General features: G+C 49.1%; 1 protein-coding gene across 3 annotated transcripts in view; it reads left to right on the top strand.

Moving 5' to 3' along the window:
• The window catches only part of LOC140916532 (transmembrane protein 121), a 186,065-nt gene that overhangs the window by 145,136 nt on the left and 18,441 nt on the right, over nucleotides 1-22,488 (top strand). The gene's annotated exons all lie outside the window — the stretch shown is intronic.

The following is a 22,488-nucleotide window of genomic DNA, read 5'->3' as shown; positions in this document are numbered from 1 at the left end:
TTTGTGAAAATGCCGATCCGCAGGAGTCTGCTGATCTGCATTCAGTGTTAAATTATTTAAAGTAAACAAGAGGATATGCATTTGTTGTTGAATGTCTCCTAAGGTTCGGAGACGCAGCTCCCCTTGTTTTAATTGTTTATCTAGCAAGGTTTTGAGTGTGCGATTGGCACGTTCAACAATGGCTTGGCCTGTGGAATTATAAGGGATTCCGTGTTTAAGACGGACGTCCCAGCGGGCACAAAAGGTGGAGAGGGCTGCAGAGCAGTAGGCTGGGGCATTATCTGTTTTAATTTGGCAAGGGCGACCCATAACAGAAAAGCAGGCCAGCAAATGGTGAATAACTTTGTTAGTGGCTTCCCCACGTTGTGGGGTTGCCCAAAGGAAGCCTGAATAAGTATCAACGGAAACATGTAAAAATGAATAGGGGCGGAATTGTGGTACATGAGTAACATCCATTTGCCACAGCTGATTTGCTGCGGTACCTCGGGGGTTAACGGCATAAGAAAAAGTAGGAGCAGCAGCAGCACAGTGGGGGCAGGAACGAACAATGGAACGTGCTTGATCAGCAGGAATGTGAAACTGCCGGGCCAAAACAGAGGCAGACTGATGAAAAAAGGCATGGCTTTCAATGGTGTCAGAAAAAAGGGAATTTACCTGACCACGCAACGCGCGATCGGCGCGTGCATTGCCCTCAGTGAGTGGCCCAGGCAGAGGGGTATGACTGCGAATATGAGCAACAAAGTAAGGGAAATGACGAGTGGCAAGAAGATGCTGTAAAGACAAAAACAGGTGAAGGAGGTCTGCATCAACCTGAGGGGTAATGAGGGCAAGGGGTAAATGATCAATTACCTGATAAACATAATGGGTATCCACAATTAAATTAAAGGGACAATCAGCAAAAAGTTGAAAGGCCAAAATAACAGCAGCTAATTCTAAGGGCAAAGGGGGATGGTAAAAAAACAATCTTTTAAATCTAACACACAAAGTTGATCGGTTTGAGGAATTAAATTTGGATTTGGCAAGCCAAATTGCAAGGGGCCCATAGGTTGGATGCGTTTATTTATTTCCCTTAAATCATGTAACAGCCGCCAAGCACCTGATTTTTTCTTAATAACGAACACCGGGGTGTTCCAGGGACTGGTGGAGCTCTCCAATCGCTGTGCTTGCAAATGCTGCTGCACAAGTGAATGAAGCGCTTTTAGCTTTTCTAGAGGGAGGGGCCACTGGTCAATCCATACGGGCTCTAAGGATTGCCATACCAAGGGTAAGGCGGAGGGCACGGTGGGTGAGGGAGGGTTTTGGGCCATCAGATGTTAATATCGAGGGTGGTGTCTAACTTTGTAAGTAAATCACGGCCCCAAATATTGAGGTGGACAGGGAGCACAAAAGGGCGGATTGTAGCAAGGGCACGGCCTCCTGGTTTAGAGACCGTGACCCAAGACAAACTTTGGCGCCCGGGTTTGCTACCCCCAATCCCCCACAACTCTTTAGAAGGAACCGTAGGCCAACTAACTGGCCACTCCAGATCACGAATCACTGTAACGTCAGCTCCAGTGTCCACCAGCCCTGTAAAAGGAACATCATTTAAGAGAAGTGTTAACTGAGGTTTCGAGGGGCGGACTGACATTGTCAGAGCAACAAGTGGAGAAGACGCGCTGTGAGACGGCGAGTGAGACAACGTAGATCCAAAGCCTCCTCTGCCCCGAGTTCGATCCTCGGCAGCTGGCACCTGATAGGGGACTAAAATCAATTGTGCAATTGACCGTCCACGCGGGAGCAACTGTGGAAGATGAGTCCACACCTGAACCTTAATAATGCCAGTGTAATCAGCATCAATGACCCCTGGAATGACAAAAAAGCCCTGTTTCCCAGCATGTGAGCGAGGGAGAACAAGACCTACAAAGCCGGCAGGGAGAGGTCCCGTCACCTGTGTAGGTATGGCACAGACCTCCCCTGGCAGCCGAAAGTCAGTGTCCTCCTGCATGATCAAATCAAGCCCTGCACTTCCAGCAGTCGCTGCCCTCATAGAGTCTACGGATTCCAAGGCAGAGGAGCGATTGCCTGAGTAGGAAACACCCCCGTTTGGCCCTGGGTTCGGGGGGGACCCGTCGCGCGGTTTCCCGACCCGCTACGACACTGATTAGCCCAGTGATAACCTTTCCCACACTTGGGGCACTTCTTTGAGGGTCGGGCTGGTGCCTTAGATGAGCGGCACTCCCGCTGAAAATGACCCTCCTTACCACAGCGGTAACAGCGCTTCCCCTCCTTCCCAGTTTTTCTGAGGGCGGCAGCCAGAACTCCAGCCTTGTGGGCTTGTGTGCCAATGTTCTGGCACGCCCGCAGCATGTCTGAGAGCTCTAAAATACCAGAGGCTTGTGCTGCCTGGAGAGCACGGCGGCAATCCTCATTTGCATTTTCAACTGCCAATTTTAACAGGAGCTCGTGAGCTGCCTCAGTGTTATCCACCTGTCGGAGGATAGCCTCCTGCAATCTGTTGGTAAAATCCAAAAAGGACTCTAAGGCACCCTGACGGATACTGACAAAGCTTTTGGTAGGCTTGCCTGAATCCGGGACCTTCTTGAAAGCATGCTGGGCACAGGTGGAAATAATGGGGAAGACGGCCTGAGGGAGTTGAGACTGCATCTCAATAGTAGCAAACTGGCCCTCCCCTGCCATATGCTCATAAATGATACCTTGCTCTCTATATACCTGGGCTTGGCGTTCTGCCATCTGCCGATACTCACTAAGCCAAATAACATAATGACTGGGTGACAACATCATGCGCAGCAGCGTTTTCCAATCCTCAGGGATTAGGGAGTACCCAGCACCCATCCCTTCAATGAGACCACGCACAAAGGTGCTAGTCAGGCCAAATTCACGAATTGCTTTCTTTACCTCTCTAACCACCGAGTATGGCAGAGTGGTCCAGGTGCCCACGGGGTTGCCCTGGTCATCATTCTGCCAGGTCACCGGGCAAACGGAGACCAGATCAGCCAGCTCCTCTGCTGTAAGATCTGATCGAGCTTTCGCTGCGTGAACCATTTGTTGCACCAGCGAAAGCTTCTGAGCAGATGCAGATGACTCTCCGGGGGGCCCCATGGGGGGAGGGTGATCACACACCGGCTCCGGTGGGGAAGGCCAGGGAGGCGGTGGTAATAGAGGCACTGGGGGCGAAGCAGGGGGAGGGATGGCTGCAGGAGCGGACGGGGGTGGCAGGATCGGCAGCTCCTCTGTTGGTGCTGGAGAGGGCCTTTCCGAGGCGACACGCTGTGTCACATCGCCAGGAGGGGGGATGGCTGCAGGGGCGGACGGGGGCAGCGAGAGCACCAGCCTCGCGAGGGAGGGTCTGTCCGAGGCGACACGCTGTACCACGTCGCGGCAGAGGTGCCAGGCATGTAAAGCCTGCACAGGCGCCCAAGGCTCTTTGTGCAATGTCTGGCCCAATCGCTCCCAGTCCGCTAGCTTAAGGCTTCCGGCTTCAGGATACCACGGGCACTTGGCACGCACCTCCTGTAGCAGGAGAGTGAGTTCTCGAGCCGGGCAGTCATACTGAGCCTTACGCAGCAAATACTGCAGCTCATTGCGGTGTTGCACTTGCAAAGCAGAGAGGGAGTTTCCCATACTTACCACAATGAAAAATACTCACCGGGATCCACGAAGTGGATGAGTGACGCGTCTGAAACCCTTGCCAGGTGAGGTGAGTGCTGAGGGCCCCACGTTTGGGCACCAGTTGTTGCGGTTCAGTGATGAGACAGAACACAGCTTTATGCAAGCAAACAGGCTGGTCAGCAGAGATGGGCTGTTCTGCCCCCCCTGCCTTCCACCTTCTCCTTTTATTATATTTCTCCCCCTAAGCATTACACACTGCTACACAAAGGAATGTATGACGTTGATTCATATGCTTAGTTACCATCCTCTATCTACTACAATCCTGGTTCTCAGGCCTTGAGCCCAGGCTAAAGAAACCTCCCACAGTTGCTGTCCAAACAATCAAGTTCTCAGGGTTCATATCTAGCCCTTGTCCTTGGATAGAGCAATGTGTGCATTGCTCCTAGGAAACAGTCAGGGTGTGCCCCGCCTGCTTCCAGGTGGAATAGCTAGACATTAACCCTTCAGTTGGGGTTGGTCCTGCTTTGAGCAGGGGGTTGGACTAGGTGACCTCCTGAGGTCTCTTCCAACCCTAATCTTCTATGATTCTCAGTGGAAGCAATAACATTTGGGAGATAAGACTGTCACATTCTGAGCCTATGTGTTGCATTCTTTACTGAGCTGCAGCTCTCCAGGCAGTCACCCCTGTGGCTATTATATGCCCAGCTGTCAGATATTAAGCAGGGTTCGGCTTGGTGAGTACTTCAATGGGAGTCTGCCAAGGTGCACATGATACTGCGAGAAGCAGTGCTGGTGCTCCAGTCTGCCTTGTTCTGAACCAATGCATTTGTACAAAACTGTGGGGTGCTAAGGTGGTGGAGCAAACTCGGGTCTCACTGAGCCCAGTGTAAATCCAAGGCACTTCAATGGACTTTGAAGAGGACGCTATATTTGATAGCATTCATGAGGAAATTGTACTGCTTGTAATCAAGTGATTAAAGATAACCCTAATGCATGAGCACTAAGAGACAGAAATACAGTTTCATGTTCAGCCTAAATATTCACATTTCCTGACTTCTGACCATTTAATTTACCAGCTATCATGGTGCATTGGCAATGTTCAGTGACTTGGGTGCTTGTAGTTTACGTTCCTGGATTATTTTCTCTTTTTCAAGAAAGAAAAAATGTTTAAAAAGTCCCAAAGTGATTGGCTGGGGTCCTGCCACAGGGTCCTCCTGCAGAGTGTACAGCGTGGCAGGCCTGATCCCGACCCCACTGAAATTATGGGGGATTTCATTGGAGCAGCACTGGGCTCAGAAGCTACCCACTTCTGTGCTGAAAGCTGAAGACATTTGTCATCAGATGTTTGCTGTGCGTACATGTTCTTTCTGCATGCTGCACTGGTTCTGGCCAGATAGCCCGTACAGCAGGCTCCAGTTGAACTGCCCAATAACCACAGTTAGTAGCAAAGGCACCTGACCAGGTTTATTGTTGACAAAGCATGGTAATAGCACTCAGCAGACCATATGGGGATACTAAGACATGTATGCCGTGACAATGGACCAGCTCAGTGAGTGGCAGGACTGTCCACTGCCCCCTAAGCCAGCCGAAGGGTTAAGGTATCCCAAATTTATAGACTGAGACAAACAATCTGGGATAAACAGCTTATGTATCATCTTATAAAAAGAAAAGGAGTACTTGTGGCACCTTAGAGACTAACCAATTTATTTGATCATAAGCTTTCATGAGCTACAGCTCACTTCATTGGACGCATACTGTGGAAAATACAGCAGATGTTCTTATACATACAAAGCATGAAAAAATGGGTATTTACCACTACAAAAGGTTTTCTCTCCCCCCACCCCACTCTCCTGCTGGTAATAGCTTATCTAAAGTGATCACTCTCCTTACAATGTGTATGATAATCAAGTTTGGCCATTTTCAGCACAAATCCAGATCCCCCCCCCCCCCACAAACCCACTCTCCTGTTGGTAATAGCTTATCTAAAGTGATCACTCTCCTTACAATGTGTATGATAATCAAGGTGGGCCATTTCCAGCACAAATCCAGGGTTTAACAAGAACGTCTGAGGAAGGGGAAAAGGGGGGGGGGTTGGTCAGGAAAAAACAAGGGGAAATAGGTTACCTTGCATAATGACTTAGCCACTCCCAGTCTCTATTTAAGCCTAAGTTAATTGTATCCAATTTGCAAATGAATTCCAATTCAACAGTCTCTCGCTGGAGTCTAGTTTTGAAGTTTTTCTGTTGTAATATTGCAACTTTCATGTCTGGAATCGCGTGACCAGAGAGATTGAAGTGTTCTCCGACTCGTATTTGAATGTTATAATTCTTGACATCTGATTTGTGTCCATTTATTCTTTTACATAGAGACTGTCCAGTTTGACCAATGTACATGGCAGAGGGGCATTGCTGGCACATGATGGCATATATCACATTGGTAGATGTGCAGGTGAACGAGCCTCTGATAGTGTGGCTGATGTTATTAGGCCCTGTGATGGTGTCCCCTGAATAGATATGTGGGCACAGTTGGCAACGGGCTTTGTTGCAAGGATAGGTTCCTGGGTTAGTGGTTCTGTTGTGTGGTATGTGGTTGCTGGTGAGTATTCGCTTCAGGTTGGGGGGCTGTCTGTAGGCAAGGACTGGCCTGTCTCCCAAGATTTGTGAGAGTGTTGGGTCATCCTTCAGGATAGGTTGTAGATCCTTGATAATGCGCTGGAGGGGTTTTAGTTGGGGGCTGAAGGTGACAGCTAGTGGCGTTCTGTTATTTTCTTTGTTAGGCCTGTCCTGTAGTAGGTGACTTCTGGGAACTCTTCTGGTTCTATCAATCTGTTTCTTCACTTCTGCAGGTGGGTATTGTAGTTGTAAGAATGCTTGATAGAGATCTTGTAGGTGTTTGTCTCTGTCTGAGGGGTTGGAGCAAATGCGGTTGTATCGCAGAGCTTGGCTGTAGACAATGGATCGTGTGGTGTGGTTGGGGTGAAAGCTGGAGGCATGTAGGTAGGAATAGCGGTCAGTGGGTTTCCGGTATAGGGTGGTGTTTATGTGACCATCGTTTATTAGCACTGTAGTGTCCAGGAAGTGGTTCTCTTGTGTGGACTGGACCAGGCTGAGGTTGATGGTGGGATGGAAATTGTTGAAATCATGGTGGAATTCCTCAAGGGCTTCTTTTCCATGGGTCCAGATGATAAAGATGTCATCAATATAGCGTAAGTAGAGTAGGGGCATTAGGGGACGAGAGCTGAGGAAGCGTTGTTCTAAGTCAGCCATAAAAATGTTGGCATACTGTGGGGCCATGCGGGTACCCATAGCAGTGCCGTGATTTGAAGGTATACATTGTCCCCAAATGTAAAATAGTTATGGGTAAGGACATAGTCACAAAGTTCAGCCACCAGGTTAGCCGTGACATTATTGGGGATAGTGTTCTTGACGGTTTGTAGTCCATCTTTGTGTGGAATGTTGGTGTAGAGGGCTTCTACATCCATAGTGGCCAGGATGGTGTTATCAGGAAGATCATAGAATCATAGAATATCAGGGTTGTAAGGGACCTCAGGAGGTCATCTAGTCCAACCCCCTGCTCAAAAGCAGGACCCATCCCCAATTAAATCATCCCAGCCAGGACTTTGTCAAGCCTGACCTTAAAAACTTCTAAGGAAGGAGATTCCACCACCTCCCTAGGCAACGCATTCCAGTGTTTCACCACCCTCCTAGTGAAAAAGTTTTTCCTAATATCCAACCTAAACCTCCTCCATTGCAACTTGAGACCATTACTCCTTGTCCTGTCCTCTTCCACCACTGAGAATAGTCTAGAACTATCCTCTCTGGAACCACCTCTCAGGTAGTTGAAAGCAGCTATCAAATCCCCCCTCATTCTTCTCTTCCGCAGACTAAACAATCCCAGTTCCCTCAGCCTCTCCTCATAAGTCATGTGTTCCAGTCCCCTAATCATTTTTGTTGCCCTTTGCTGGACTCTTTCCAATTTATCCACATCCTTCTTGTAGTGTGGGGCCCAAAACTGGACACAGTACTCCAGATGAGGCCTCACCAATGTCGAATAGAGGGGGACGATCACGTCCCATGATCTGCTCGCTATGCCCCTACTTATACATCCCAAAATGCCATTGGCCTTCTTGGCAACAAGGGCACACTGCTGACTCATATCCAGCTTCTCGTCCACTGTCACCCCTAGGTCCTAAGATCACCGATGGATTGTAGTTTCCTCAGGAAGTCAGTGGTGTCTCGAACGTAGCTGGGAGTGCTGGTAGCGTAGGGCCTGAGGAGGGAGTCTACATAGCCAGACAATCCTGCTGTCAGGGTGCCAATGCCTGAGATGATGGGGCGCCCAGGATTTTCAGGTTTATGGATCTTGGGTAGTAGATAGAATCCTTCTTTTTGTAGTGTTGCTAGGGAGGTCTCTGTGGATTAATCCTCCCTACCAACACTACAAAAAGAAGGATTCTAGATGGACTCCTCCTGAAGGTCGAGACAGCAGACTGGACTTCTACATAGAGTGCTTCCGCCAATGTGCACAGGCTGAAATTGTGGAAAAGCAGCATCACTTGCCCCACAACCTCAGCCGTGCAGAACACAATGCCATCCACAGCCTCAGAAACAACTCTGACATCATAATCAAAAAGGCTGACAAAGGAGGTGCTGTTGTCATCATGAATAGGTTGGAATATGAACAAGAGGCTGCTTGGCAGCTCTCCAACACCACTTTCTACAAGCCATTACCCTCTGATCCCACTGAGACTTACCAAAAGAAACTACAGCATTTGCTCAAGAAACTCCCTGAAAAAGCACAAGATCAAATCCGCACAGACACACCCCTGGAACCCCGACCTGGGATATTCTATCTACTACCCAAGATCCATAAACCTGGAAATCCTGAGACTGTTGAATTGGAATTCATTTGCAAATTGGATACAATTAACTTAGGCTTGAATAGAGACTGAGAGTGGCTAAGTCATTATGCAAGGTAACCTATTTCCCCTTGTTTTTTCCTAACCACCCCACCCCTCAGACATTCTTGTTAAACCCTGGATTTGTGCTGGAAATGGCCCACCTTGATTATCATACACATTGTAAGGAGAGTGATCACTTTAGATAAGCTATTACCAGCAGGAGAGTGGGGTGGGTGGGAGAGAAAACCTTTTGTAGTAGTAAATACCCATTTTTTCATGGTTTGTATGTATAAGAACATCTGCTGTATTTTCCACAGTATGCATCCGATGAAGTGAGCTGTAGCTCACGAAAGCTTGTGCTCAAATAAATTGGTTCGTCTCTAAGGTGCCACAAGTCCTCCTTTTCTTTTTGCAAATACAGACGAACACGGCTGCTACTCTGAAACGTATCATCTTATGTGTTTCAGGAAATGTTTGTTACCTCCCCTTGTACTTTCCTTCTGATGTCTCAAACAAAACATCCCTATTCACCACCTGTCTTTGTACTTTTATTCCTAATGTTTCAGACAGAATATCACTATCCACCACTTTTGTCGAACCATTTTATTGTGTGCTAGGCTGGGGGGTTCCTGTGCTGGCCTGCTGGAATGTGGTCACACGTTCAGTGTGTTTTAGCACTGGTAGCAATACTGGTGCCGAGTTTGTGTACCAGACACTGATTTGCTGGCAAGCATCTGCTTTGGACAGGGCCTGACTGTTGCTCAGAGCTGACTTTGGTTCAGGCTTCAGGCTCTCTCTTTCTACTACAACATGGAAAGTTTGTCTTTGGAATGCTTTCCCCACAGTTATGCGCTACCGTGCAAGTGCAGCACTTCAGTCAGGGTGATATCTGTCGCTGTTAGCCAATGTCCCAGCTGTGTGTGCCTGAAACCGAGTGTAAATGTTAGGTTGAGCCTTGAGTAAAGGGGAGGGTACCAGGCATGCCTGTGACTCTGGACTTTCTCTGCCCTGTGCTGGTTAATTGTTTGCTTCAATCCCCTCCAGGCCCCTCCCTCACCTCAGCCCCACTCCATCTGCCCCACATGCTCCCCTCCCTCCACCAGCCCCATCCTGTCTAAGGTTACCAACTTTCTACTTTCATCCTTGCCCCACTTCCAGCCCCGCACCTCCTCAGAGGCCCCACACGTGTCCCAACTCTTCTCTGAGTCCCTGCCCCCACTCACACCATCCCCCCTTCCTCTGTCACTCGCTTTCCCCACCCTCACTCCCTTCCTTATTTTCATTGGACTAGCTCAGGGAGTTGGGGTGGGGGGTGAGAGCTCCGGCTGGGGGGGCAAGCTCTGATGTGGGTCTGGGGATGAGGGATTTGGTGTGCAGGAGGGGGCTTTGAGCTGGGGATGAGGGGTTGGGAAGGTGGGAGGGGGATCATGGCTGGGGCAGGGGGTTGGGGCATGTGGGGGGAGGGCTCTGGCTGGGGATGTGGGCTCTGGGGTGGGGCTGGGACTGTGGGGTTTGGAAGGCAGGAAGGGGATCAGGGCTGGGGCAAAGGGTTGGGGTCTGGGAGGGGTTCAGGGGTGCAGGCTTTGGGCAGTGCTTACCTCAAGCAGCTCCCAGTGGCAGTGGCATGTCCACCCTCTGGCTCCTAGGCGGAGGCGCGGCTAGGCGACTCTACACGCTGCCCCGTCCGCAGGTGCCACCCCCGCAGCTGCCATTGGCCATGGTTCCCAGGCAATGGGAGCTGCGGGGGTGCTGCTTGTGGCGGGGACTCCATGGAGCTGGAGGGGGGATGCTCCGGCTGCTTCCTGGAAGTCATGCATCGTGGAGGCTAGCAGGGAGCCTGCCAGCCCCGCTGTGTGGCGCCACCAACCAGACAGTCAACAGCCCAGTCAGCAGTGCTGACCGGAGCCACCAGGATCCCTTTTTGAACAGGTGTTCCAGTTGAAAACAGAACACCTGGTCATCCTAGTCCTGTCCCCATCACCCTCTGCCTCCTATGGACCCTCTCCTATCCTTTGGCTCTCTATTTAGCTGATCCCATCCCAATTAAACCGTGCTGTGGCCAGGCTGCTGCCTCCTGAGTGCCCCCTCATGAATGGAGGTGGCTCAGTTTCCCCTTCTCAGGCCTTCTCAAAAAAACAACCCAGCATGGTTTGGCTGTTCCTTCTAAGTTGTTTAACAAAAAAATTATCCCTTCTGGAGCACCCCAGTCCCCAAAAGATAAACAAGCCCCCAGAGTCTTCATCCCCGCCCCAAGCTCCCCAGGGACTTGGCCTCTCTTTAATGTTCCATTCAAAGTTCAAGTACAAAGAGGCTCTTCCACCCTGACCCCCCGCTGGACCCAATTCCTCCCACCTGAGGCTCTGTCTTCCAAAGTCTGCTTCTCCTTGGGGCTTATTCCCATCAGCTTGAGCTGCTCCTTCTCACCCTATTACACCTGTCATTTGCTTCCTGCCCTCTGCTCCGGAGGCTTCTGTCTCACAGCCCATCCCCCACCCTTTGCTCCTGGCCAGCTCTGTAGCTCTGCAGCTCTTCTGCTGTCTTCCTGCAAAGGACAAGTAGGCTGGGTCCAGAGGTCATCAGTCCCATCCAGGTCATGGCCAGGGCCCAAGGTCTGGGATGTGGGGTATGATGTGTGGGCCAGAAGCCCTCCTCAGAGGGGAAGAATGTGGGTTGTATTAACCTCCTTCTCCTCCAGAATGGTTGGACACATTCTACTCATCCTGTGCACAAGTCACGTCTGTCTAGGGACTGGGCCCGGCTTTTCAGAAAGGAGCGGGCATCTGAAACAGGGCATTCTAATGAGACTTCTGATGTGTGCCTCCCCAGAGTGGGTGCTCCCAGGCCTGCTGGGCCAGTAACAGGGCACAGGGAAACATGAGAAAGGAGACAGCCCGTTAGAAACATGAGTGGACTGAGCAGCATACGGAGCCAAAGATACATGGTGAGGGATCTTTTAAAATCTGTCAGGGGGTTGGACAGTGGCAGGTGCCCGCAGGCCAAATTAGCCCCCCAGCTGGAGGGCTGTGCTCACCCACTCAGCAGCTGAGCAGCACTGAGCAGCTCAGCAAGGCCAGGGTCAGGACCTGGGGAGATTGCATGTTCCTGACTGACTCCCTGGCTTCGCTGTCCGCAGGAGCCTGCATCAGTGCAGTGGCAAGGAAGGTGCTGGAAAGGGAGCACTGAGCATATAAATTCGTGGGTCCCAGCATCTCCCGGGCAAAGGAGCTGAGCAGAAGCTGCAGTCTGGCACCTGCCCTGGGCACTGTGTGTGTGCGCCTTGCTGGGCACCGAGAGGTTGCGAGGCAGAGCAGCAAGGTGAAGTGATGCTGCATGAGTAAACAGGTACTCTGCAGCCACACTCCCTCTACTCACGCAGCTCCTTCCTCTCCAGACCATGCTGGGATCTGGGGCTAACTGGGGGTGAGCATGCCAAGCCTGACCTGCAAGGGGAGAAGGGCTCTAATTTCTCCCTGTGTTTGGTGCTGCACAGCAGCCCCAAGGAGAGGCATGTCTGCTACATTTCCAACCACAGGGCTCCAAGCTACATGCAGCGGCAGCATTGGCACCAGAGGGATCTCCCAGCCTGCTGCGAGGAGAGCAGTGGGAAATGGACGTGGTGCTGCTCCAAGGAGTTGAGCCCTTGTGCCGTAGGACTAGCGTGCCTTTCCCTCAAAGCTTCCCCACCCCCGGATCTTGCCAACTGCTTCCTTTTCCAGAAGGAGCACGCCACCCCGGTTTCCTCCCAACCTCAGCCAGCCCTCCCTCACCCATTCTCCAAGTCTGAGGTATCCCTCCCCAGGCCTACTCTCACTTGGCCACCTGCTCCTCTGGCCCCTTCCCCTTCTCTGTCCTGTCTCTCATTGCCCCCAGTCTTGCGCCTCTCCTCCTCTGCCCCCCACAACCCACAGCACCTCTGCCATCTTGCCATAGACCAATGCCTGACCATTGCCGGGTATGGGACATGCAGTTCAGCTCTGTGGGGAACCACAACATGGCAATTAATGGGCATAGAAAAGCAGCAGGGCATGGTGGGGATAAGGATGTTGTGTCCTTGTTCATAGCTTCTAATATACGTACGTGTGTGTGTGTGTGTGTATGTGAGAGAGAGAGAGAGAGAGAGAGAGAGCTATTGCCCTCTCTCAGGTGCAGATCTGCTCAATTATGTCAGTTTGTGGTGGCTGTATCCTGCAAAGAGACTCTAAACCATTACTTCAGAGAGGCATGGGGGACTTTCCTTTCACTTATCTGATGTAGAGGCCATGGCTTTTGGAGCTAGAGGTCATGAGATCTATTCCCTGATGCCATGTGTATAGCTGATGGGCAACCACAAGTCCGTGTATGTATGCGGCAGCAGATTACCATTAGGAATCGATAGGAACCAGTGGGAACCACTAGGAAAGGGATAGATAATAAAACAGAAAATATCACAATGCTACCATATAAATCTCTGGTACGCCTGCACCTTGAATACTTCATGCACATCTACTCACCCCATCTCAAAAAAGATATGTTGGAAATGGAAAAGGGACAGAGAAGGGCAACAGTAATGATTAGCCATATGGAACAGCTTCCTTATGAGAAGAGATTAAAAAGACTGGGACTGTTCATCTTGGAAAAGAGACAACTAAGGGGGGATATGATAGAGGTCTATAAAACCATGAGTGGTGTGGAGAAAGTGAATAAGGAAGTGTTATTTACTACTCCACGTAACACAAGAATCAAGGGTCACCAGATGAAATTAACAGGTAGCAGGTTTAACAAACAAAAGGAAGTACTTCTTCAAATAATGCACAGTCAACCTGTGAGACAAAAGGTTGTTTTTTTATTCATCAGCAATAATTGCCTTCTCATGTCAGCCATTTACACTAGCATGAAAAGGTCTCTGGTGAAAATGGGATCAGGAGGTGTAAGGTGCAAATTGTGGTTTCAAACCTGTGAAAGTCACATCCAAGGTTCATGCAAAGGATGAGGATTTGGGGAAGATCATGGTGAATTCTGGAAGAAACCATGTGGAGCTGATGAGAAATTTCAAAGAGTCCCCAAATCTGTGGCTATTTTCAGTTTTGTGCAGTGAATTTCTAAACTGACTAGCGTAAAAGCAGGTGTTTAATGATGGTGTCCAGAGTGGGTAAGTGGAAGTAAGTGATTGTGTGGGCATTGGGGGAGCAGGATTTATGGTTTTTCTTTCAGGGCAGTGTTGTGATCAGGGACTGCAAATTATTCAATCAGTCACAGGAAGTAGAAGCAATTATCACCACTGTTCAGCTCTGACCTCTGCGGCAAGTAGGTGGCTTTATCATTAATAGATTGTTCCTGGGAAATGCAATCAGCTGAATTGTGAGTAATACTGTCACCTAGAAGGCTGTGCTGTAGCTTTGTTTAATCTCCGTGCAAGGCAGCAAGACACTATTAGCCATCAGGACCAGGCAGTGGGGAAGGCAGAACTTTATGTACAGTGAAGGAGAGATTCTGTGCATGGCAGAGCTTGTTAAAACCATTCAAAGAAATCACGTTCAGAACAGAAAGAGCAGCTGGCAGAACAACCCATCAACTGTTTTGTGTTGTTTGTAACATGTCTGTCTAGGCGTTTGTATGGTGCCCGTCACTTGGGCTGGTCAGAAATTTGCCATCGAAATGTTCCACTGAGCCAACACGATGCATTGTGGAAGACGTAGCCCTCCCCATAAGAGAGAATGGGGCATGTGGCACCTGGATTACAGTTCCCATGAGGCACTGCGGCAGCTCAGCCTAATGGCAGCCTGGGAGGTTGGGCCTGAGTATGGCGAAAATCAAAAGCTTACCTGTTCATCCAAGGGGAGGGGTCATACAGCCCAGAACACAACGGATTCCTTGTGTAACCCTTCTGCCAGGCCAAGTTGATAGCAGCAAGGGCCGGGTTCAGTACACAGGGGTTCCCTCTCATCAAAGCCATCAAAACTCAATGGCAATTCATTTCTCTGGCTTTGGCCAACGCCCAGACAAATCAAATGGTCTAGAGGACATGCATCCTGGGGTGAAGCTGGAATCAACTAATGATGAACCTTTTAGACAGAACAAATCCTGCATCTTGGCAGGGGGTTAGACTAGATGACCCTTGTGGTCCCTTCTAGCTCTAGGATTCTAGACAATGCTGGCAAATCTTTTTGAAAAGTTCTGGAGAAACAGGAAAGCCCCAGAGACTGGAGAAAAGCAAATGTGGCACCAGCTTCCAAGGAGGAAAAGAGAATACTGGCAATTGTTGTAAAGCTAACCTGTGTCCCTTGTAAAATACAGCCTCATGGTAGGACCACAGGTCACTTGCCTCTCCAGGAGCTGTTCGACCTTCCACCTAGACCAGGCTGCCACTTCTTCCTGCCTGGATGCTGAACAGCTGCTCAGAGCATAGCGCTGCAGTAGGAACCTGATCTGAAAACAAACCCAGCGGAGAGGATTGTCTGAGGCCTACAAGAATCTGTTTGTTTCACTAATGAAAGACTAAATGAAGGGGGGCTTCAGATTTACATCCAGTAAATCTGGAATAAATCAAGGCAATTAAAGGCAAAATGACTCTTTACGCATCCTGACTAACCGGGTGACATATGTTCTGTAGGGTTTTGCTTCTCTCATTTTTAATAGCAGAATTGAAATCACTGAAATAATTGAATCTAATTTGCCAGGTAGAGCTGGGTTCAGAAGCCATCTGCTTCCACTACAGAGACTGTCTTTTGCAGTCAGCTCAGCTGTTGCTATATCTTTGCACGCAGCTCTGTCCAACTTTCGCTTTTTGTTGGTTCCTGGGAGCACTTGCCTTTGAGAAGCGGGAGATGCATTTCCAGTCCCTGGCCAGCCACAGCTTCTCAGTCACATAGCAGTTCCTGGAATGGCAGGGCCCACACTCCATCCAGGATTCAACAGGAGTCTGGCCAGAGAAAGTCAGGGTGATAACTTGGGGATCGGGCCCACACCAGCTGGATGTGGGAAAGGGCTATAGGATCCCCTCCAGTCCAGCTCCTGGTGCAAGGGGAAGGCAAAGCAGGATTGTTCCTTGGGGTATAGAGCTTGTCTGTGAGATGAACCTCCCCTCCCACTCTACCCCCTAGCTTCCTGAAACAGACTTGCAGCCTTGTGGATTATCTGCGCCAGGCTTCGATCACAGCTGAGGACACCACAAATCTTGGGAAGCCTCAGTCAAAGAGTGAGCAGTGGTTTTGGCACATCTAGGTGATTTGTGACCCCAGTGGGCATAACACCAGGACCCCCATATCACATGCTGTGCTGAGCCCTTCCCCCAAAGGCTGACACATGGATGAGGGAAGTGCAGCAGGCTTACTCTGAGCACGTGGGAGGGTGAACCCAGCGATGCTACCTGCCCAACCAGCAGCAGCATCTATGGGACTCTGAAGAAAGCTTAGTTCAGCCCTCCTAGCTGTGGGAGAGCAAAGGAACCATGTACCAGGAGCGAAGAAGTTTTAGCAGAGGGATTGAGATGTGGCGTCAGCCCGGTGACGAAGCATGAGGGTGAATATGGTATAAAGCAGGCACACCGGCTGCAGGAGTTTTAATGGGCCAGTTGCCCATTTCAGTGGCAGTTGAATTCTGAGGTGCTTTTCTAAAAAACAGGCTCCAGATCTTAGAGACAGGCTTGGCGGAATTCATTCAGACTGATAATATCAATGGTTCTTTTCGAGATTTTTTTCTATTTGGATCAATAGAAATTGTGGCACCCGCACAAAATGGGGTGTATTAAGCATTTTTTTTATGTTTAGCTATTTAAACGTTCACAGTTGTAGGAAATTAAGGAGGTCAGGTAATAGGGACAGTTGGACAATAATTAATGACAGTGGATATTGAGATTCAAAAAGTTAAAGCTTTATAGCCATTAAAACACAGATTGTCAGCGTCACGTGCCACAATATAGAAAGTAAATAAATAAATAAAACTTTAATAAGTTCTGAAGCAGCATTTTTTCTTACTTAGCCTAGCTGTACATTTCAATTATCATTGCTGGAAATATTGTTGTTGGCTTCTGAGTGTACGGTGACTGGACATTTACCAACATTGACCAATAAAAATCGAATCATTCCAAGCTTAGCTATAAATATGTAGGTTTTATTCACCAAAGCAAAATTTAAAGATAGATAAGCAGTGACAGAGAGCAAAGGAACAAAAGTTAATTTTTCCCTCTGCTGATACTCACACCTTCTTGTAAACTGTTTGAAATGGGCCACCTTGATTACATTGAACTCATTAGCACTACAAAAGTGATTTTTCCTTCCTTCTTGTCAACTGTTGAGAATCGTCCACTTCCACCTTAATTGAATTGGCTTATTAGCACTGACCCCTCACTTGGTAAGGCAACTCCCATCTTTTCATATGCTGTGTATTTATACCTCCCTACTGTATTTTCCACTCCATGCATCTGATGAAGTGGGTTTTAGCCCACAAAAGCTTATGCCCAAATACATGCGTTAGTCTCTAACGTGCCACAAGGACTCCTCATTGTTTTTAGTTTATAGGAGGGTGTTTATAAAGCTTAAGTGGATGAAGATAGCATTGTGCATTAAAAGTATCTAGCTGTAATAAATCAAATCACAATGAATCAAAGTCTTCGGGCTTGTCCACACGGAGACTTATTGGACGCAAGCTGGGGTGTAAATCTGCAACACTCTAGCGCTGTAGCCTGCCCTGCAGTAACTGGCCATCTTGACCCTACTATTGTGCACTAATGTGTCCCTCGTAGGCTTTGATCTACTCCCATCACCCATTTGTTATGTTTTCAGACCAGTCTCTTCATGCTTTCTCCCAGGATGCCCCCCGCGCTTGGAAGGCTCCCTGTAAATGTCACCCTCCGCATTGTCCATCTTCAAATCCCTCCTCAAAAATGCTCTGCCCTGGTGCCTATGGAAAATGTGACAATAGTGAAGATGCTGGTGTGCTGATACCACTGCCTGGCCTGGTGACCAGATTGTCTCATTGTACTTCCCTGTCTGTCTGGATCCATCTCTGGTCTCTTGTGTGGCACTCAGATTGTAAGCGCTTTGGGACAGGGACATTGTCACATACCCTACAGGGTCCTAGAGCCCAAGCTCCAGCCTGAGCCCGGAAGTCTACACAGCAATGAAACAACTCCACAGACCGAGCCCCATGAGCCCAAGTCAGCTGGCATGGGCCAGCCGGGGAGTTTTCTTAGCTGTGTAGACAGACCCTGTGAGCTCAGCACTTAACCCCGACGCCTGACACCGTTCCTCTTTGTTCTCCAGCTTCCCTGCAGAGAGGTGGGGGAAACTCTTTCCGCTTGGCTGGTGGTCTCAAGGTGTGAAAGTCCCAGCCATTGGGATTCCCATTGTCTCTTCCGGGTCCTCCAGTCACAGATGTAAACTCTAGTCAGTTTGTTAACAACTCTTGTCTCCAACCGGGCCACTACCCAAATCAAACACCTCATCCCTTCCCATCACAGAGTGAATAGCAATGCAAAGCTCACAGAGAAATGGAGGTGAACACAGGACTCATGCAAATATTGCCACAATTCCCACATTCACCATAGAATGTCTTTTGGTTCAGTGTTTGTACAGGCATTGGCGATGCATGGGAGGGGCATGCGAGGTCAATTGCCCCCCCACCCAAATTTATGCTCAGCTTGGGTGGGAAGGGCAGAGGGAGGTAGAGTGGCTCTGTCCTTCTCCTTCTGCACCTGCTCCCTGGCATGTTCGGCCCCTGTCCCACTCCAGGTTGCTGCTCTGTGCAGCGCAGTGGCTCCCTGCGAGAACCCAGCTGGGAATGTGGCGGTGGCCCACCCCGTTCACTCCCCGCCCAGGCCTGGATGCAGGGGACAGGGCCAAGCGAGCTGGAGCCCCCCCCCCCCCCCCCAGTGTGTTTCCAGCTTAGTTGAACTGGAGAAAATGAGAATAAATAAGAGAATCGAAAGGTGGGTAAGGAACTGATTAAAGGCAAGACTAAAATGGATCATATTGAAAGGTGAACTGTCAGGCAGGAGGGAGGTTACTAGTGGAGTTCCTCAGGGATTTGCCTTGGGACCAACCTTATTTAACATTTTCATTCATGACCTTGGCACAAAAAGTGGGAGTGTGGTAATAAAATTTGCAGATGACACAAAATTGGAAGGTATTGTCAGTATGGAGGAGGACTGGAATATCAGAAGATCTGGATGCTGAAAACTGGAGTAGTAGAAATGGGATGAAATTTAATAGTGCAAAGTGCAACGTCATGCAGTTAGGGACTAACAACAAGCATTTTAGCTATCAGTTGGAAGTGACAGAGAGGAGAAAGACCTGGATGACTATGAGCCACCAGTGTGATGTGGCCATGAAAAAACTAATGCAATCATAGGATGCCTCTGGCGAGATGTTTCCAGCAGAGACAGGGAAGTGTTAGTATCATTATACAAGGCACTGGTGAGCCCTCATCTGGAACACTATGTGCAGTTCTGGTCTTTCCTGTTGAAGAAAGATTAATTCAAGCTGGAACAGGTGCAGAGAAAGGCTACTAGGATGATCCAAGGAATGGAAAATCTCCCTTATGAAAGGAGACTTAAGGAGCTTGGTTTGTTTAGCCTAACAAAAGTGCTGAGGGGAGATAGGATTGTTCTCTATAAATACATCAGAGGGTAAACACCAGGGAGGGAGAGGAGTTATTTTAGTTAAGAGCCAGTGTTGGCATAAGAGAAAATGGCTATAAACTGACCATCAACAAGTTTAGGCTTGAAATTAGATTAAGGTTTCTAACCATCAGAGAAGTGAAATTCTGGAACAGCCTTTCAGAAGGAGTACAGGGGGCAAAAAAAACCTAACTTGTTTCAAGACCAAGCTTGATAAGGTTGACAAAGGCATATGGGCCATCTTGCAACTTCTATTAGCAAGTATTTCCAATGGCCTGTGATGGGGCACTAGATGGAGAGGGCTCTGAGTTACTACTGAGAATTCTTTCCTAGGTGTCTGCCTGGCTGTCTCGCCCACTGATCGCCATCTCTGGTGTCATGAAGGAATTTCCCCGCAGATCAGATTGGCAGAGACCCTGGGGGTTTTCTCCTTCCTCCGAAGCTTGGGGCACAGGTCACTTGCTGGCTTGAACTAGAGTAAATGGTGAATTCTCTGTAACTTGAACTCTTTAAACCATGATTTGAGGACTTCAGTAACTCAGCCAGAGGTTATGGGTCTATTACAGAAGTGGGTGGGTGAGGTTCTGTGGCCTGCGATGTGCAGGAGGTCAGACTAGATGATCATGATGGTCCCTTTTGACCTTAAAGTCTAGGAGTCTGTGACCATGGTGGGTGGGAAACACCACCTTAAAAAAGAGATACAAATAATAAATACCTGGGCACTCAGCTTCCCTTCCTCACTTAGGGCTTGTCTTCACTAACATGCTAAATCAGAATTCAGTGGTGTTAATTTAGCACATCTGGTGAAGACATGCTATGTTGACAGGAGTGCATTCTCCCATCAACATAATTAATCCACCTCAATGAGAAACGGAGGCTAAATCAGCGGGAAAGCATCTCCTCCTGACATACAGTGGTGCAGACACCGCATTAAGCCGATGTAAGTTACATTTCTCAGGGAGGTGATTTTTTTCACACCCCTGAACGATGTAACTTACATTGACTTAAGCAGTAGTGTAGACCTGCCCTTAGAGAGAAAGGAGTAGTAGGGCTCGTATCTAATGTGTCTTCTTGCTCAAAACATAGTAGGGAGGAAGATGAGCCTGTCTTAGTTCTTTATACAGTAAAGCAGCCGGTACTTGGCTGACCCTTGTCAGTGGCAGAGAATGGATTTAAAAGGAGATGGTTCAAATCATGTTCTGGCCTTCAAAGACCAAACAAAAGAGCAAACAAAAGAAAGGTAGCGGACAGTGCTGCCTGGCCAGACTACATTGCAATGCCAGTGCAGTGTGCGGTTTTGAAAGGCAGGATTTCAAGGGCTAAAGATCACACTCTAGTGCAGGCTAAGCCCCGTATCAGTCTAACCAGCCCTGAGACCCCACACAACTGATCCCCTTGCTAACAGGACACACAGACCCCTGGGACTGCGCAGAAGCTGACATTCAGCTACCGGCGCATTTTGGCCCTGCCAGCATGCAGTGCCGCTGCCCAAGCTGATTGATTGTAAATCCTCTGCAGCCCAAGATTTCCTGCCCTAGACAAGAGCAGAGCAGGGGTATTTCCAGGCACTGGCTGTAAAACTTGCCTAAGAAATAATCAATCAAAGAGCTATTGGGATTGCTTGGAAGCCACGCTTCGCCAGCCAGACGCAACCTGCCTGCGCTGCTCTGACTGGTGCAGGATGTATCTGTGCAGGAAGGGGCTGGACCGGGTGGCACCGGGGGCAGAGGCTGCAGGGATGCTCCCATTAAGTAACAAGAAACAGAGCAATGAAAATGGGGCCTTAGTGCAAAAAACGGAAAAAGCAAAACCCAGCTATTGTATCCCTGGGAACTGTGCACTGATCATGAACCGTGGCTACAGGGCAGGTGGCAAGGGCTGAGGGAGCACAGTTCAGTCAATTACAGTGAGATCTACACTCTGTTGCTAAGTTCACTTCATCAGGTATGTCTGAGGCAAGGGCAGAAACTTGACAAAGAGATTTCTTCCCAAGTGTAATAGGTGTGTTAGCAGAGCTGGAGGGAAGTTGCAGAGGGGAGTTCTGGGCTGGGACATCCAAGGGTGGGCTGTGGGACATGATTGAAGGTCATGGGCCAGGGGAGCCAGAGCTAAAATGACAGAATGAGCTGTAGGTCAGGATTGAGGGGCATCAGCAGAGCTGTATGTGTGGGAGCCCAGAGCTGAAATACCACTGGGGTATGTGGGTCACATTTGAGGGGCATCAGCTGAGCTGGGCATGAGGAACCCCAGGGCTAGCCTATTAGGGGGTGTTGTGGGTCTGAACTGAGTAGCATTCGTAGAGCTGAACCAGAATGAGGTACTATGGGTCATGATTAAGGGGCACTGGTGTGTTTGAGGATGGATGGATGGATGGATAGGTGTTGGTCCTGAGGCTGGTTTTGTTCAACAACTTCATTAATTATCTGGATGATGGGATGGATTGCACCCTCAACAAGTTCGCGGATGACACTAAGGTTGAGGGAGAGGTAGATATGCTGGAGGGTAGGGATAGGGTCCAGAGTGACCTAGACAGATTGGAGGATTGGGCCAAAAGAAATCTGATGAGGTTCAACAAGGACAAGTGCAGAGTCCTGCACTTAGGACGGAAGAATCTCATGCACTGCTAAAGGCTGGGGACCGACTGGCTAATCAGCAGTTCTGTAGAAAATGACCTGGGGATTACAGTGGACGAGAAGCTGGATATGAGTCTGCAGTGTGCCCTTGTTGCCAAGAAGGCTAATGGCATATTGGACTGCATGAGTAGGAGAATTGCCAGCAGATCAAGGGAAGTGATTATTACCCTCTATTCAGCACTGGTGAGACTACATTGCGTCCAGTTTTGGGCCCCCCACTACAGAAGGGATGTGGACAAATTGGAGAGAGTCCAGCGGAGGGCAACGAAAATGATTAAGGGGCTGGAACACATGACTTATGAGGAGATGCTGAGGGAACTGGGCTTATTTAGTCTGCAGAAGAGAAGAGTAAGGGGGTATATGATAGCAGCCTTCAACTACCTGAACGGGGGTTCCAAAGAGGATGGAGCTCGGCTGTTCTCAGTGGTGGCAGATGACAGAACAAGGGGCAATGGTTTCAAGTTGCAGTGAGGTAGGTCTAGGTTGAATATTAGGAAAAACTATTTCACTAGGAAGGTGGTGAAACACTGGAATGGGTTACCTTGGGAGGTGGTGGAATCTCCATCCTTAGAGGTTTTGAAGGCGCAGCTTGACAAAGCCCTGGTTGGGATGATTTAGTTGGGGTTAGTTCTGCTTTGAGCAGGGGGTTGGACTAGTTGATCTCCTGAAGTCTCTTCCAACCCTAATCTTCTCTGATTCTATGCTAGATAGATAGATAGATAGATAGATAGATAGATAGATAGATAGATAGA

Source organism: Lepidochelys kempii, chromosome 8 (genome assembly GCF_965140265.1).
Source record: "Lepidochelys kempii isolate rLepKem1 chromosome 8, rLepKem1.hap2, whole genome shotgun sequence".
In the NCBI taxonomy this organism is placed as follows: domain Eukaryota; kingdom Metazoa; phylum Chordata; order Testudines; family Cheloniidae; genus Lepidochelys; species Lepidochelys kempii.
Note: the sequence above shows the minus strand (reverse complement) of the source record. Positions and strands in the feature narration are given on the sequence as shown.